This window comes from Coregonus lavaretus (genome assembly GCF_964263955.1).
Source record: "Coregonus lavaretus genome assembly, chromosome: 28".
NCBI lineage: Eukaryota > Metazoa > Chordata > Actinopteri > Salmoniformes > Salmonidae > Coregonus > Coregonus lavaretus.
The window spans coordinates 41518057-41533583 of record NC_140015.1 but is presented as its reverse complement, the minus strand read 5'-3'; positions in this window follow the sequence as shown (position 1 = coordinate 41533583).

The window sequence follows — 15527 nt, the reverse complement described above, 5'->3', positions numbered from 1 at the left end:
TTTACCTGAGCTACAACACTTCCTGAACTAATAGAAACTGGGAAGGGAAAAAACAACGTTGGAGCAAAAATACCTCAACTGATGTACAGTTGTCACGCCCTGACTCAGGGGACTCGTATATGTTGAGTCAGGGTGTGTATGTTCTATGTTGTATATTTCTATGTTGAGATTCTAGTATGTCTATTTCTATGTTGGCCGGTGTGGTTCCCAATCAGAGGCAGCTGTCGCTCGTTGTCTCTGATTGGGGACCATACTTAGGCATCCTTTTGGCACTAGTTAGTTGTGGGATCTTGTTCTGTGAAAGGTATGTTGTTTGTGTCTACCTTGGACTTCACGTTTCGTTTCGTATGTTGTTTTGGCGTGGTGTTTATTCAATATAGATAAACATGTATGCATATCACGCTGCGCCTTGGTCCGTCCCGTCTGTAAGCGATCGTGACAACAGTACACCCCCTGGACAGGACACTAGTCTATATCCTGTTTCTGTAGTGAGACAGCTTGATGTACAGTACACCCCCTGGACAGGACACTAGTCTATCTCCTGTTTCTGTAGTGAGACAGCTTGATGTACAGTACACCCCCTGGACAGGACACTAGTCTATCGCAGGGCCTGTGAACAAAACAGAAGGTAACAGTACCTTCATTGAAGAAACAAGGACAGTGATATAAGCCAAGTATATTCATCCAGTAGGATAACCTAATGGGACTGTACCAAATGGCACCCTATTCCCTATATAGTGCACTATGTACCAAATGGCACCCTATTCCCTATATAGTCCTCTATGTACCAAATGGCACCCTATTCCCTATATAGTGCTCTATGTACCAAATGGCACCCTATTCCCTATATAGTGCTCTATGTACCAAATGGCACCCTATTCCCTATATAGTGCTCTATGTACCAAATGGCACCCTATTCCCTATATAGTGCTCTATGTACCAAATGGCACCCTATTCCCTATATAGTGCTCTATGTACCAAATTGCACCCTATTCCCTATATAGTCCTCTATGTACCAAATGGCACCCTATTCCCTATATAGTGCTCTATGTACCAAATGGCACCCTATTCCCTATATAGTGCTCTATGTACCAAATGGCACCCTATTCCCTATATAGTGCTCTATGTACCAAATGGCACCCTATTCCCTATATAGTGCTCTATGTACCAAATGGCACCCTATTCCCTATATAGAGCTCTATGTACCAAATGGCACCATATCCCCTATATAGTGCACTATGTACCAAATGGCACCCTATTCCCTATATAGTCCTCTATGTACCAAATGGCACCCTATTCCCTATATAGTGCTCTATGTACCAAATGGCACCCTATTCCCTATATAGTGCTCTGTGTACCAAATGGCACCCTATTCCCTATATAGTGCTCTATGTACCAAATGGCACCCTATTCCCTATATAGTCCTCTATGTACCAAATGGCACCCTATTCCCTATATAGTGCTCTATGTACCAAATGGCACCCTTTTCCCTATATAGTCCTCTATGTACCAAATGACACCCTATTCCCTATATAGTGCTCTATGTACCAAATGGCACCCTATTCCCTATATAGTGCTCTATGTACCAAATGGCACCCTATTCCCTATATAGTGCTCTATGTACCAAATGGCACCCTTTTCCCTATATAGTCCTCTATGTACCAAATGGCACCCTATTCACTATATAGTGCTCTATGTACCAAATGGCACCCTTTTCCCTATATAGGCCTCTATGTACCAAATGGCACCCTATTCCCTATATAGTGCTCTATGTACCAAATGGCACCCTATTCCCTATATAGTCCTCTATGTACAAATGGCACCCTATTCCCTATATAGTGCTCTATGTACCAAATGGCACCCTATTCCCTATATGGTGCTCTATGTACCAAATGGCACCCTATTCCCTATATAGTGCTCTATGTACCAAATGGCACCCTATTCCCTATATAGTGCTCTATGTACCAAATGGCACCCTATTCCCTATATAGTCCTCTATGTACCAAATGGCACCCTATTCCCTATATAGTGCTCTATGTACCAAATGGCACCCTATTCCCTATATAGTCCTCTATGTACCAAATGGCACCCTATTCCCTATATAGTCCTCTATGTACCAAATGGCACCCTATTCCCTATATAGTCCTCTATGTACGAAATGGCACCCTATTCCCAATATAGTCCTCTATGTACCAAATGGCACCCTATTACCTATATAGTGCTCTATGTACCAAATGGCACCCTATTCCCTATATAGTGCTCTATGTACCAAATGGCACCCTATTCCCTATATAGTCCTCTATGTACCAAATGGCACCCTATTCCCTATATAGTGCTCTATGTACCAAATGGCACCCTATTCCCTATATAGTCCTCTATGTACCAAATGGCACCCTATTCCCTATATAGTGCTCTATGTACCAAATGGCACCCTTTTCCCTATATAGTCCTCTATGTACCAAATGGCACCCTATTCCCTATATAGTGCTCTATGTACCAAATGGCACCCTATTCCCTATATAGTGCTCTATGTACAAATGGCACCCTATTCCCTATATAGTCCTCTATGTACCAAATGGCACCCTATTCCCTATATAGTGCTCTATGTACCAAATGGCACCCTATTCCCTATATAGTCCTCTATGTACAAATGGCACCCTATTCCCTATATAGTGCTCTATGTACCAAATGGTACCCTATTCCCTATATTGTGCTCTATGTACCAAATGGCACCCTATTCCCTATATAGTCCTCTATGTACCAAATGGCACCCTATTCCCTATATAGTGCTCTATGTACCAAATGGCACCCTATTCCCTATATAGTCCTCTATGTACAAATGGCACCCTATTCCCTATATAGTGCTCTATGTACCAAATGGCACCCTATTCCCTATATAGTGCTCTATGTACCAAATGGCACCCTATTCCCTATATAGTGCTCTATGTACCAAATGGCACCCTATTCCCTATATAGTCCTCTATGTACCAAATGGCACCCTATTCCCAATATAGTCCTCTATGTACCAAATGGCACCCTATTACCTATATAGTGCTCTATGTACCAAATGGCACCCTATTCCCTAGATAGTCCTCTATGTACCAAATGGCACCCTATTCCCTATATAGTGCTCTATGTACCAAATGGCACCCTATTCCCTATATAGTGCTCTATGTACCAAATGGCACCCTATTCCCTATATAGTCCTCTATGTACCAAATGGCACCCTATTCCCTATATAGTGCTCTATGTACCAAATGGCACCCTTTTCCCTATATAGTCCTCTATGTACCAAATGGCACCCTATTCCCTATATAGTGCTCTATGTACCAAATGGCACCCTATTCCCTATATAGTCCTCTATGTACCAAATGGCACCCTATTCCCTATATAGTCCTCTATGTACCAAATGGCACCCTATTCCCTATATAGTCCTCTATGTACCAAATGGCACCCTATTCCCAATATAGTCCTCTATGTACCAAATGGCACCCTATTACCTATATAGTGCTCTATGTACCAAATGGCACCCTATTCCCTAGATAGTCCTCTATGTACCAAATGGCACCCTATTCCCTATATAGTGCTCTATGTACCAAATGGCACCCTATTCCCTATATAGTGCTCTATGTACCAAATGGCACCCTATTCCCTATATAGTCCTCTATGTACCAAATGGCACCCTATTCCCTATATAGTGCTCTATGTACCAAATGGCACCCTTTTCCCTATATAGTCCTCTATGTACCAAATGGCACCCTATTCCCTATATAGTGCTCTATGTACCAAATGGCACCCTATTCCCTATATAGTGCTCTATGTACCAAATGGCACCCTATTCCCTATATAGTGCTCTATGTACCAAATGGCACCCTATTCCCTATATAGTGATCTATGTACCAAATGGCACCATATTCGCTATATAGTCCTCTATGCACCAAATGGCACCCTATTCCCTATATAGTCCTCTATGTACCAAATGGCACCCTATTCCCTATATAGTCCTCTATGTACCAAATGGCACCCTATTCCCTATATAGTCCTCTATGTACCAAATGGCACCCTATTCCCTATATAGTGCTCTATGTACCAAATGGCACCCTTTTCCCTATATAGTCCTCTATGTACCAAATGGCACCCTATTCCCTATATAGTGCTCTATGTACCAAATGGCACCCTATTCCCTATATAGTGCTCTATGTACCAAATGGCACCCTATTCCCTATATAGTGCTCTATGTACCAAATGGCACCCTATTCCCTATATAGTCCTCTATATAGCGTGAGGCAGCTTGATGAACAAGTGCTAATTTTAACCAATTCAAAAATGTATATTGGGGCCTCCCGAGTGGTGCAGCGGTCTAAGGTACTGCATCGGAGTTCTGGAGGCGTCACTACAGACCCGGGTTCAATCCCGGCCTGTATCACAACCGGCCGTGATCGGGATTCCCATAGGGTGGCCCAGCGTCGTCTGGGTTAGGGGAGGGTTTGGCTGGGGAGGGGCTTTACTTGGCTCTTCGCGCTCTAGCGACCCCTTGTGGCGGGCCGGGTGCATGCAGGCTGACCTCGTCGTCAGGTGAACGGTGTTTCCTCAGACACATTGGTGCGGCTGGTTTCTGGGTTAAGCGGGCGGGTGTTAAGAAGCGCGGTTTGGCGGGTCATGACTCGCATGACTCGACCTTTGCCTCCCGAGCGTGTTGCAGCGATGATTCAAGATCGAAATTGGGGAGAAAAAAAGGGGATACATAAAAAAAAAAAAAAAAAAAAAAATTGGTTTGCATGTCAGATCCACTTATGGTAGTGTGGACTGTGAGAGTGTGGACTCCTGTAGCCTAATAACAGAGCCTGGCTGTCCTCCTGTAGCATAATAACAGAGCCTGGCTGTCCTCCTGTAGCCTAATTGCAGAGCCTGGCTTTCCTCCTGTAGCCTAATAGCAGAGCCTGGCTGTCCTCCTGTAGCCTAATAGCAGAGTCTGGCTGTCCTCCTGTAGCCTAATAGCAGAGCCTGGCTGTCCTCCTGTAGCCTAATAGCAGAGTCTGGCTGTCCTCCTGTAGCCTAATAACAGAGCCTGGCTGTCCTCCTGTAGCCTAATAGCAGAGTCTGGCTGTCCTCCTGTAGCCTAATAACAGAGCCTGGCTGTCCTCCTGTAGCCTAATAACAGAGTCTGGCTGTCCTCCTGTAGCCTAATAACAGAGCCTGGCTGTCCTCCTGTAGCCTAATAACAGAGCCTGGCTGTCCTCCTGTAGCCTAATAGCAGAGTCTGGCTGTCCTCCTGTAGCCTAATAACAGAGCCTGGCTGTCCTCCTGTAGCCTAATAACAGAGTCTGGCTGTCCTCCTGTAGCCTAATAACAGAGCCTGGCTGTCCTCCTGTAGCCTAATAGCAGAGCCTGGCTGTCCTCCTGTAGCCTAATAGCAGAGCCTGGCTGTCCTCCTAAATCAGATCAGTCTAGACGCAGTTGTGAAGGCTGAGTTTCTGTTGTTGTTCAACACTTTTTATAAGAATTAATATAAAGTTGATGGATGAGAGAGAGGACATTCTCTCTCTCTCTCTCTCTCTATTCTCTGTCGCCCTCTCTTTCATTCTCTCTCTCTCTCTCTCTCTATTCTCTGTCGCCCTCTCTTTCATTCTCTCTCTCTCGCTCTCTCTCTATTCTCTGTCGCCCTCTCTTTCATTCTCTCTCTCTCTCTCTCTCTCTCTCTATTCTCTGTCGCCCTCTCTTTCATTCTCTCTCTCTCTCTCTCTCTATTCTCTGTCGCCCTCTCTTTCATTCTCTCTCTCTCTCTCTCTTTATTCTCTGTCGCCCTCTCTTTCATTCTCTCTCTCTCGCTCTCTAAATTCAATTTCAATTTAAGGGCTTTATTGGCATGGGAAACGTATGTTAACATTGCCAAAGCAAGTGAAGTAGATAGTAAACAAAAGTGAAATAAACAATAAATAATAACAGTAAACATTACACTCAGAAGTTTCAAAAGAATAAAGACATTTCAAATGTCATATTATGTCTATATACAGTGTTGGAACAATGTGCAAATAGTTAAAGTACAAATGGGAAAATAAATAAACATAAATATGGGTTGTATTTACAATGGTGTTTGTTCTTCACTGGTTGCCCTTTCTCTCTCTCTCTCTCTGTCCCTCTCTCTCTCTCTCTCTGTCTCTCCATCTCTCTCTCCATCCCTCCCTCTCTCTCCATCTCTCTCTCTCTCTCTCTCTCTCTCTCATTCTCTCTCTCTCTCTCTCATTCTCTCTCTCCATCTCTCTCTCTCTCTTTATTTTTCTCCAGTCTGCTATTCTACCCATCACAGGAGCGGTGGTATTCAGTGTCTGACTCTGCATTCAGCCACCATTTCTCCCCAAAGGACAATGTACCGATAAAGTTGGATTGAATCAATCTTTCAGGGCTGTCGAAGTTACTCTGAAGGGAGGGTGGGAACTCATTGTGTCAAATCATTGTGTGCTATAAAACATTGTTTCTTTCCAAATCAAGGCTCAGACGGTGGTGAAACCTTAATGACTGATAGTGCTGACATATTACTATGAGCCATCTAACACATTTCTCCTGCATCCCAAATGGTGCCCTGTTCCCTGTTTAGTGCACTACATTTTGATCAGGGACAATGTGCACAATATAGGGAATATGGTGCCATTTGGGATGCAACCAGAGCTGTGCCCCTCCAGGACAGGATGTAAATATTAATGATTACTCATATTGGAAATATGGAGAAAAAAAAGTCATCATTTTAATGAATAAAAGTGTAATTTAAACCATTTAAATTGTTTTTTTATTAGATTTTGTTTTCATATTAATGCTGTTTCATTCTCATCAATGGACGGTCTGGAGAACCCTGTCTATGAATGAGGACTGGGAGTGTGTGAAGTCATGTGGGTAATAATGATTAGATATTTACTAACGGTTTCATGCGTAGCTGACTGCTTGAATAAAAGTGATTGTGTAAATGAATCCATTGGCTGTTTAATTAAACCCTGAAACATTGTAATAAACTATATTGAACGTAACGGAGCGAGAACACATCAGATCTGGCCAATGAGATTCATGTAATATTTGTGCACAGCCTGTAGGAAGAAACTGGAGGAGAAGAATATATATTTTTTCATACTGTGGCGTTTGGGTCATGGTGGACCGAAAGAGCTCTGTCTGATGAAGATCCACCATGACTGAAACATCCCAGTATTTTAGATTCATTCATAATAAAGTAGAGTTTTTTTATGGAGAAGAGTGTCGTCCACCACTTTCTTGAGATTCTGTTAAGATTTAAAGATGGAGTCCGATTTGGGGAAACAGCCCCACTGTGGTAAAAAAAAAAAAGATTGCACGTGTAAAAAACTGTGTTCGTTGTTTTCAGTAACTTCTTTGTTGTTGTAATATCTCAAACGGACGAGGCAGTTTCACCGTGAAGAAACATTTCACCATTAAGGATTCCAGATTAAAGGTAGCACCTCTTCACTTGTTGTTCAAGCACAAACCCTTATTTATTCTACAACAGCCTGTAGGAAATCTAGTGTGGAATAAACAGTCCACCTTTAGTGAGGAAATGAAATGCACAGGGATGTTCTGGATAGGGACTGGAGATTATCCTGCTTAGGTCACCTGTTTAGGAGAAACTCAGGGCCCTGCAGACAGACCAACCAGACTTTTGGCTGTCTGCAGTAGATCATGGTCAGGAGAAACTCAGGGCCCTGAAGACTGACCAACCAGATCATTAGCTGTCTGCAGAAGATCATGGTCAGGAGAAACTCAGGGCCCTGCAGAGAGACCAACCAGACGTTTGGCTGTCTACAGTAGAATATCTCACCTGCTGGGTGTTGACGAACGGTGGTGATTAAACATGTAGAATCGTCGGGAAATGAATAGAAAATGAAGGCCGATGTTCTGTGGCCCACTAGCCTTAAAATCCTTCATCTGCAGTTATGGACCGCCCTCTTCAATTCAAACCACAGGTTTTCAATGGGTTTCAAGTCCGGAGACTGAGATGGCCATTGCAAAATGTTGAATTTGTGACCAATTAACCATTCCTTTGTGGATTTTGATGTATGCTTGGGGTTATTGTCTTGCTGGATGATCCACTTATGGCCAAGTTTCAGCCTCCAGGCAGAGGCAACCATGTTTTTGGCAAAAACATACTGGTACTTGGTAAAGTTCATGATGCTGTTGACCTTAACAAGGGCCCCAGGACCAGTGGAAGCAAAATAGCCCCATAACATCAAAGATCCACCACCATATTTTACAGTAACTATGGGGTTTTATTCTGCTCATGCATTCTCATTTTGACGCTAAACCCACCACTGGTGTGCATGGACAAAGAGCTCTATCTTCTTGTCATCTGGCCTTAGCACCGGTTCCAATCCAACGCCGTTTAGCAAAACTCCAGGGGCCTCATGTATCAACACGGCGTACGCCAGCTTTCACGTTCACGGTCAGATGTACTAACAGTGAAATTAACGTAAGAATGTGCGTTCTTCCACGTAAACTTCAGGCCTGGCGTACGTACATTTTTGTGATGTTTGTCCGTTGGCGACTCATAGAGGCAATAAAGTGAAGTGGCAAACATTACACTACGAACTGTTCTATCGCACCTGCCAGATATTGCTTATAATTTGTAATTGATAAATGATTTGCCATATTATTGTCACACGAGTCTTATTAGAATATTCTATTAATTATGCAATTAAGTAAGAACATATATAAAGGATGTGAAAATTGATACAACCCGTCTAGCAATGGCAGCTTTGGCTTTATTAGAAGACATTTTCAATGGACAAATCCGGAGAGAACGAGTTTTTAGGGACCACGGTGATTTTCTGGCCCACGACGATGACTGGCTCATCAGCCTTTTCAGATTTCCAAGGGCTATACTCTTGGAGCTCTGCGCTGAGTTGGGTCCGAATTTGGAAAGAGAGACAGTGAGGAGCCACGCATTACCCGTTCCTTTACAGGTGCTTACTACACTTGGTTTCCTAGCAACCGGTTCTTTCCAAAGAGAACTGGCAGACCGCTCAGGAATAAGCCAGTCGTGTTTGAGCCGTGCAATGCCACCTGTATGGGACGGCATCATCCGCTTGTCTACCAGGTATATAACGTTCCCATACGATGCAGGTGACCAGCCAAACATCAAAGCGCAATTTGCAGCGATAGCCGGTTTTCCTAATGTAATCGGAGCGATCGACTGCACACATATTGCTATAAAGGCGCCATCTGAAGACGAATTTGCATATGTGAATCGGAAACATTTCCATTCAATAAATGTGCAGATTATATGTGATGCACAAATGCGCCTAACAAATATTGTGGCAAGGTAGCCTGGGTCAACCCATGATTCATATATCCTTACAAACAGCATGGTTGGGATGAGACTCCAAGCTGGCAGGGTGCGCGATGGGTGGCTACTTGGTAAGTTATGCATTTAAATGTATGGTTCTATCTAAAAGTAAAATGTTTGTGTCTGTAATTATTATTACTGCCCATCAGGAGACAGTGGTTATCCACTAAAGACGTGGCTGTTAACCCCCCTCACCAACCCACAAACTGACCGAGAGCGCAGATACAATGATGCCCATTCCCGCACTCGGTCAGTTGTGGAGCAGGCGATTGGGCAGCTGAAATGTCGGTGGCGCTGCCTTGACAGGACCGGGGGGATGCTGTTATACCGCCCTGACAAGGTTTGCCGCATCATACTGGCCTGTGGAGGGCTGCACAATGTCGCGCACAGGCATGGCATACCCCTTGGTGAGGTGGGGGCACCGCCAGATGACCCTGACCCAGGACCAGTATATGTGCAGCACAATCAACAAGCCATTCAGGCCCGTCAACGTGTAATTGCGACAATATAAATGGTACTCAGACACAAAGTTCATTTTTTGACCAATTCTTTTAATGAATGGCTTATTTCTGTGAGTGCGTCAGTGACATTTTTAAGGTGACTGTTCATTTCTTCAATGGCCCTAACAATTTGTTGTTGTGACTCCAGAACAGCATGCGTCAAGACACGGCCAGATGGACGGGCTTCAGCACTGGGGGGAACATTAGAGACACGGGAGACGCTGGACTGAATGGGCTCTGGCTGCTCAGGTGGTGCGGACTCTGAGTGCGTGCCAGTGGACGTTCCTGCGGTTCCTAAGTCCAATTAAACACAGGCACATCTTAACAGTAATTTGAGTCTGTTCCTTATTAATGGGTACACGCATTTGCAATAAAAGCAGTGGATACGTGAAATCTCTGGTGTACCTTTTGCTATATTGCATGCATTTTAAAATTAAACGGTGGCTGGCTATGTATATCAAAGTTAAGGAAATAAATCTGAGTCACCTTGCTGGCAGTCCTGTAGTATATCCGAGTCTCCTACATCAGCGGATACGATTCCAGAGATTAACGTGTCTCCTACAATAGAGGCAACTCTCTGATCAAAGGGTGCAAGTTCATCGGTCCCTGTACCACCGCCTGTTCTGCCCACACTTTGTCGGTGCGCAGCAGTTCTCCGCTTAACTTCCACCTTTATGTCTGACCATTTCTTCTTCAGTTCATTTACGGTGTGACTCTCAGATCCCACCGCGTTGACGGCATCAGACAAACTCGCCCACTCTTTTTTCTTTCTTTTGTTATTAATTCCAGAGGACAGATTTCCAAATAAAATATTTTTTCTTGTTTCTACCTCTGATAGTAGCACCTCTAATTCGTTTTCAGTGAAATTTCGTTTCTTGCTTGCTTTAGCCATGTTCTTGCAGGTTTCTTTTGCCAAATTGGACTAATTACCATATTTAAATTGATTTAATTGAGGGAGGAGACAGGGTGTGGTGTGGTGCTCGTGCATGTGCGCTCAATTTCGCGTTGATTGGGATGTACAAAGAGAATGTATGTGGAATGCTGCGTACGCAGAGATTCATACATCAGATTTTTTTGGTGCGTACGCACATTTATGGCTTTGTCCGTACGCAATGTTTTAGTATGAATTCAACGCAAGTCTTTGTACATGAGGCCCCAGGCGTTTACATTTGTTGGATGACATGAAGATAAAGCTCTTTGTCCATGCACACCAGTGGTGGGTTTGCATAAGCAGAAAATACCCTAACCCAGAATATTCAGCAACATCACAATCTTACCCCGAGTTAGGATGATGTCACTGTCTCGTCTACGGACATCGATCTAAGGTCAGTTTTGTGCTTCCCCACCGATGGATAAGGTTAGGATTTGGGGAGAATAAACTGACCCTAGATCTGTGCAACTTGTACTCAGAGCCTCTGACCCTGTCACGATCGTTGAGAGACGGGTCAGACCAAGGTGCAGCGTGGTATGTGAACATGTTTATTAAACTCAATAAACAAAACAAGAAACAACATAACGTGACGTGACGTCCTCAGGCTATACACATACAAGCCTAAACACAGAACAAGATCCCACAAACATAGTAGGCAACTGGGCTACCTAAGTATGATCCCCAATCAGAGACAACGAGCGACAGCTGCCTCTGATTGGGAATCACACCCGGCCAAACCTAGAAATACAATTCTAGAATCTAAACATAGAAAACATCACATAGATTCACACACCCTGACTCCACAAACAAGAGTTCCATACGTCAGGGCGTGACAGTACCCCCCCCCCAAAGGTGCGGACTCCGACCGCACAAACCTGACCTAACCGGGGTGGGTCCGGGTGGGCTTTCAACCTCGGAGGCGGATCCGACTCCGGTCGTGACGACCTCTCCCTCCCCGTTGCGCCCCTGGTCTGGTCCTCGACGCGATGCTTCCCCTCTCCTTCCTCCCACGATGCACCAAGCCCTGTCTGGACCCTGGTGGAGACCCCGAACCTGGAGAGGGGCTGACGTCTGGGTCTGGACTGGAGCCGCTGACCGGAGCTGAACTGGACCCCGGTGGAGCGGACTGCTCTGGCTCCGGAGTGGAACCGCTGACCGGAGCTGGACTGGAAACCGGTGGAGCGGACTGCTCTGGCTCCGGAACGGATCCGCTGACCAGGGCTGGACTAGAAACTGGTGGAGCGGACTGCTCTGGCTCCGGAATGGATCCGCTGACCGGGTGTGGATTGGGCACTGGTGGAGTGGACTGCTCTGCTCCGGAGTGGAGCCGCTGACCGGAGCCGAACTAGACCCCGGTGGAGCGGACTGCTCTGGCTCCGGAGTGGAGCAGCTGACCGGAGCTGGACTGGACCCCGGTGGAGTGGACTGCTCTGGCTCCGGAGTGGAGCAGCTGACCGGTGTTGGACCAGGCACCGGTGGAACGGGCATGGGCCGTGCCGGACTGGGAACACGCACCATTGGCTTGGTGTGAGGAGCAGGCACGGGCCGGACTGGGAACACGCACCACAAGTCTGGTGCGAGGAGCAGGAACGGGCCGGGCCGGACTGGGGACGCGCACCACTGGTCTGGTGCGAGGAGCAGGCACGGGCCATACCGGACTGGGAACACGTACCGGGCTGGCAACACGCACCACTGGTTTGGTGCGAGGAGTAAGGGATGGGCCGTACTGGACTGGGAACACGCACCACTGTTCTGGTGCGGGGAGCAGGTATGGGGCGTACCGGGCTGGCGACACGTACCACTGGTTTGGTGCGAGGAGCAGGCACGAGGCGTACCGGACTGGGAACCGGCACCGGAGGTCTACGACTGTACCAGTCCTTTACTCTCCGCGCCCGGTCCTCCTCCAGTGAGGACCCCTCCTTGAGCCGCCACGAGTTCAGTGGTCGGGGCTCTTCTCTATCGATCCCCGACCACCCTTTTAGCCCCCCAAAAATGTTTTATTGGGGCTGTCTCTCGGGCTTCCTCCTTGGGCCGACGCCTTCTGTGATCCTCTCCTGCCTGGGCCTCCTCCTTCGCCCAGGGTCCTTTTCCTGCCGAAAATCTCCTCCCATGTCCAAAAACTCTTCCCCACCTGTGTCCAGGGTGTCTGCTGCTCCTGGGCACGCTGCTTGGTCCTCGTTTGGTGGGATCTTCTGTCACGATCGTTGAGAGACGGGTCAGACCAAGGTGCAGCGTGGTATGCGAACATGTTTATTAAACTCAATAAACAAAACAAGAACCAACATAACGTGACGTGACGTCCTCAGGCTATACACATACAAGCCGAAACACGGAACAAGATCCCACAAACATAGTAGGCAACTGGGCTACCTAAGTATGATCCCTAATCAGAGACAACGAGCGACAGCTGCCTCTGATTGGGAATCACACCCGGCCAAACCTAGAAATACAATTCTAGATTCTAAACATAGAAAACATCACATAGATTCACACACCCTGACTCCTCAAACAAGAGTTCCATACGTCAGGGCGTGACAGACCCACTCTCAAGATTCGAGATTCAAGTTTATTAGAAACATCATTGCATGGAAATATAAAATGAAATGTCAAGTAGAGTAGAAGAAAATATATATATATCACAAAAATAATCCACTCTCTGTGGGAAGCCAACTCCCTGCCTCTTCCAGGCTGATTTGGGATCAGTCGTTACAACCCCGTCTAATATTAATGATGGAGAGCAGACCATTAAACTGACTCTGGAACATGGGTTAATAGCTTTGCTTTACAGCGCGCACACACAAGCACACACACACACACAAGCACACACACACACACACACAAGCACACACACACACAGAAGCACACACAAGCACACACACACAATGACACACACACACTCTTAAAGCACCTGACTGTCGATGGCCTTGTTGACTCAAGGTGAAAGCTGTAATGTTGAGTTACTACCTTTAACCGTAGCCCTGACAGGTGTGTGTGCGTGTGTGTGCGTGTGTGTGTGTGCGTGTGTGTGCGTCTGTGCGTGTGTGTGCGCGTGTATGTGTGCATGTGCGTGCGTGCATGTGCATGTATGTGTGTGTGTGCGTGTGTGTGTGTGTAGTTTAGAGTGGAGGTTGTTCTGCTGACGAGAGTGAGATGCCCCCATAAACCCGGATTGCGTCACAAACAGCACCCTAATTCAACCCAGGTTGCACCTTATTCCCTATAGTGCACTACACTTGACCTTTGACTTGACGGATGTGTTGGACAATAACAGTGTTTAACATAATTTTTTTATGACTACCCCATCTTTGTACTCCACACATACAATTATCTGTAAGGTCCCACAGTAGAACAGTGCATTTCAAGTACAGATTCAACCACAAAGACCAGGGAGGTTTTCCAATGCCTCGCAAAGAAGGGTACCTTTTGGTAGATTAGTGTCCTGTTCAGGGAATAAGGCCCTGTGGTAGACTAGTGTCCTATTCAGGGGATAAGGCCCTGTGGTAGACTAGTGTCCTGTTCAGGGGATAAGGCCCTGTGGTAGACTAGTGTCCTGTTCAGGGGATAAGGCCCTGTGGTAGACTAGTGTCCTGTTCAGGGGATAAGGCACTGTGGTAGACTAGTGCCCTGTTCAGGGGATAAGGCACTGTGGTAGACTAGTGTCCTGTTCAGGGGATAAGGCCCTGTGGTAGACTAGTGCCTTGTTCAGGGGATAAGGCCCTGTGGTAGACTAGTGTCCTGTTCAGGGGATAAGGCCCTGTGGTAGACTAGTGCCTTGCTCAGGGGATAAGGCCCTGTGGTAGACTAGTGTCCTGTTCAGGGGATAAGGCCCTGTGGTAGACTAGTGCCCTGTTCAGTGGATAAAGCCCTGTGGTAGACTAGTGTCCTGTTCAGGGGATAAGGCCCTGTGGTAGACTAGTGTCCTGTTCAGGGGATAAGGCCCTGTGGTAGACTAGTGTCCTGTTCAGGGGATAAGGCCCTGTGGTAGACTAGTGCCTTGTTCAGGGGATAAGGCCCTGTGGTAGACTAGTGTCCTGTTCAGGGGATAAGGCCCTGTGGTAGACTAGTGCCCTGTTCAGGGGATAAGGCCCTGTGGTAGACTAGTGTCCTGTTCAGGGGATAAGGCCCTGTGGTAGACTAGTGTCCTGTTCAGGGGATAAGGCCCTGTGGTAGACTAGTGCCCTGTTCAGGGGATAAAGCCCTGTGGTAGACTAGTGTCCTGTTCAGGGGATAAAGCCCTGTGGTAGACTAGTGTCCTGTTCAGGGGATAAGGCCCTGTGGTAGACTAGTGTCCTGTTCAGGGGATAAGGCCCTGTGGTAGACTAGTGTCCTGTTCAGGGGATAAGGCCCTGTAGTAGACTAGTGCCTTGTTCAGGGGATAAGGCCCTGTGGTAGACTAGTGTCCTGTTCAGGGGATAAGGCCCTGTGGTAGACTAGTGCCCTGTTCAGGGGATAAAGCCCTGTGGTAGACTAGTGTCCTGTTCAGGGGATAAGGCCCTGTGGTAGACTAGTGCCCTGTTCAGGGGATAAGGCCCTGTGGTAGACTAGTGTCCTGTTCAGGGGATAAGGCCCTGTGGTAGACCACAGCCAATCGCATGAAAGAAACAACACTAGTCTAGTTGGCTTGTCTAGCCAAGTTAGCGGCGTTGTTCCTTGCATGCGATTGGCTGTGGTCTTGTGGGCGGCACACAGCCTGGGAGACAGCACTGCCTGTCAGGCATCATTCAGGGCTTAATACCCCACGAGCGCGCAGCAAGCC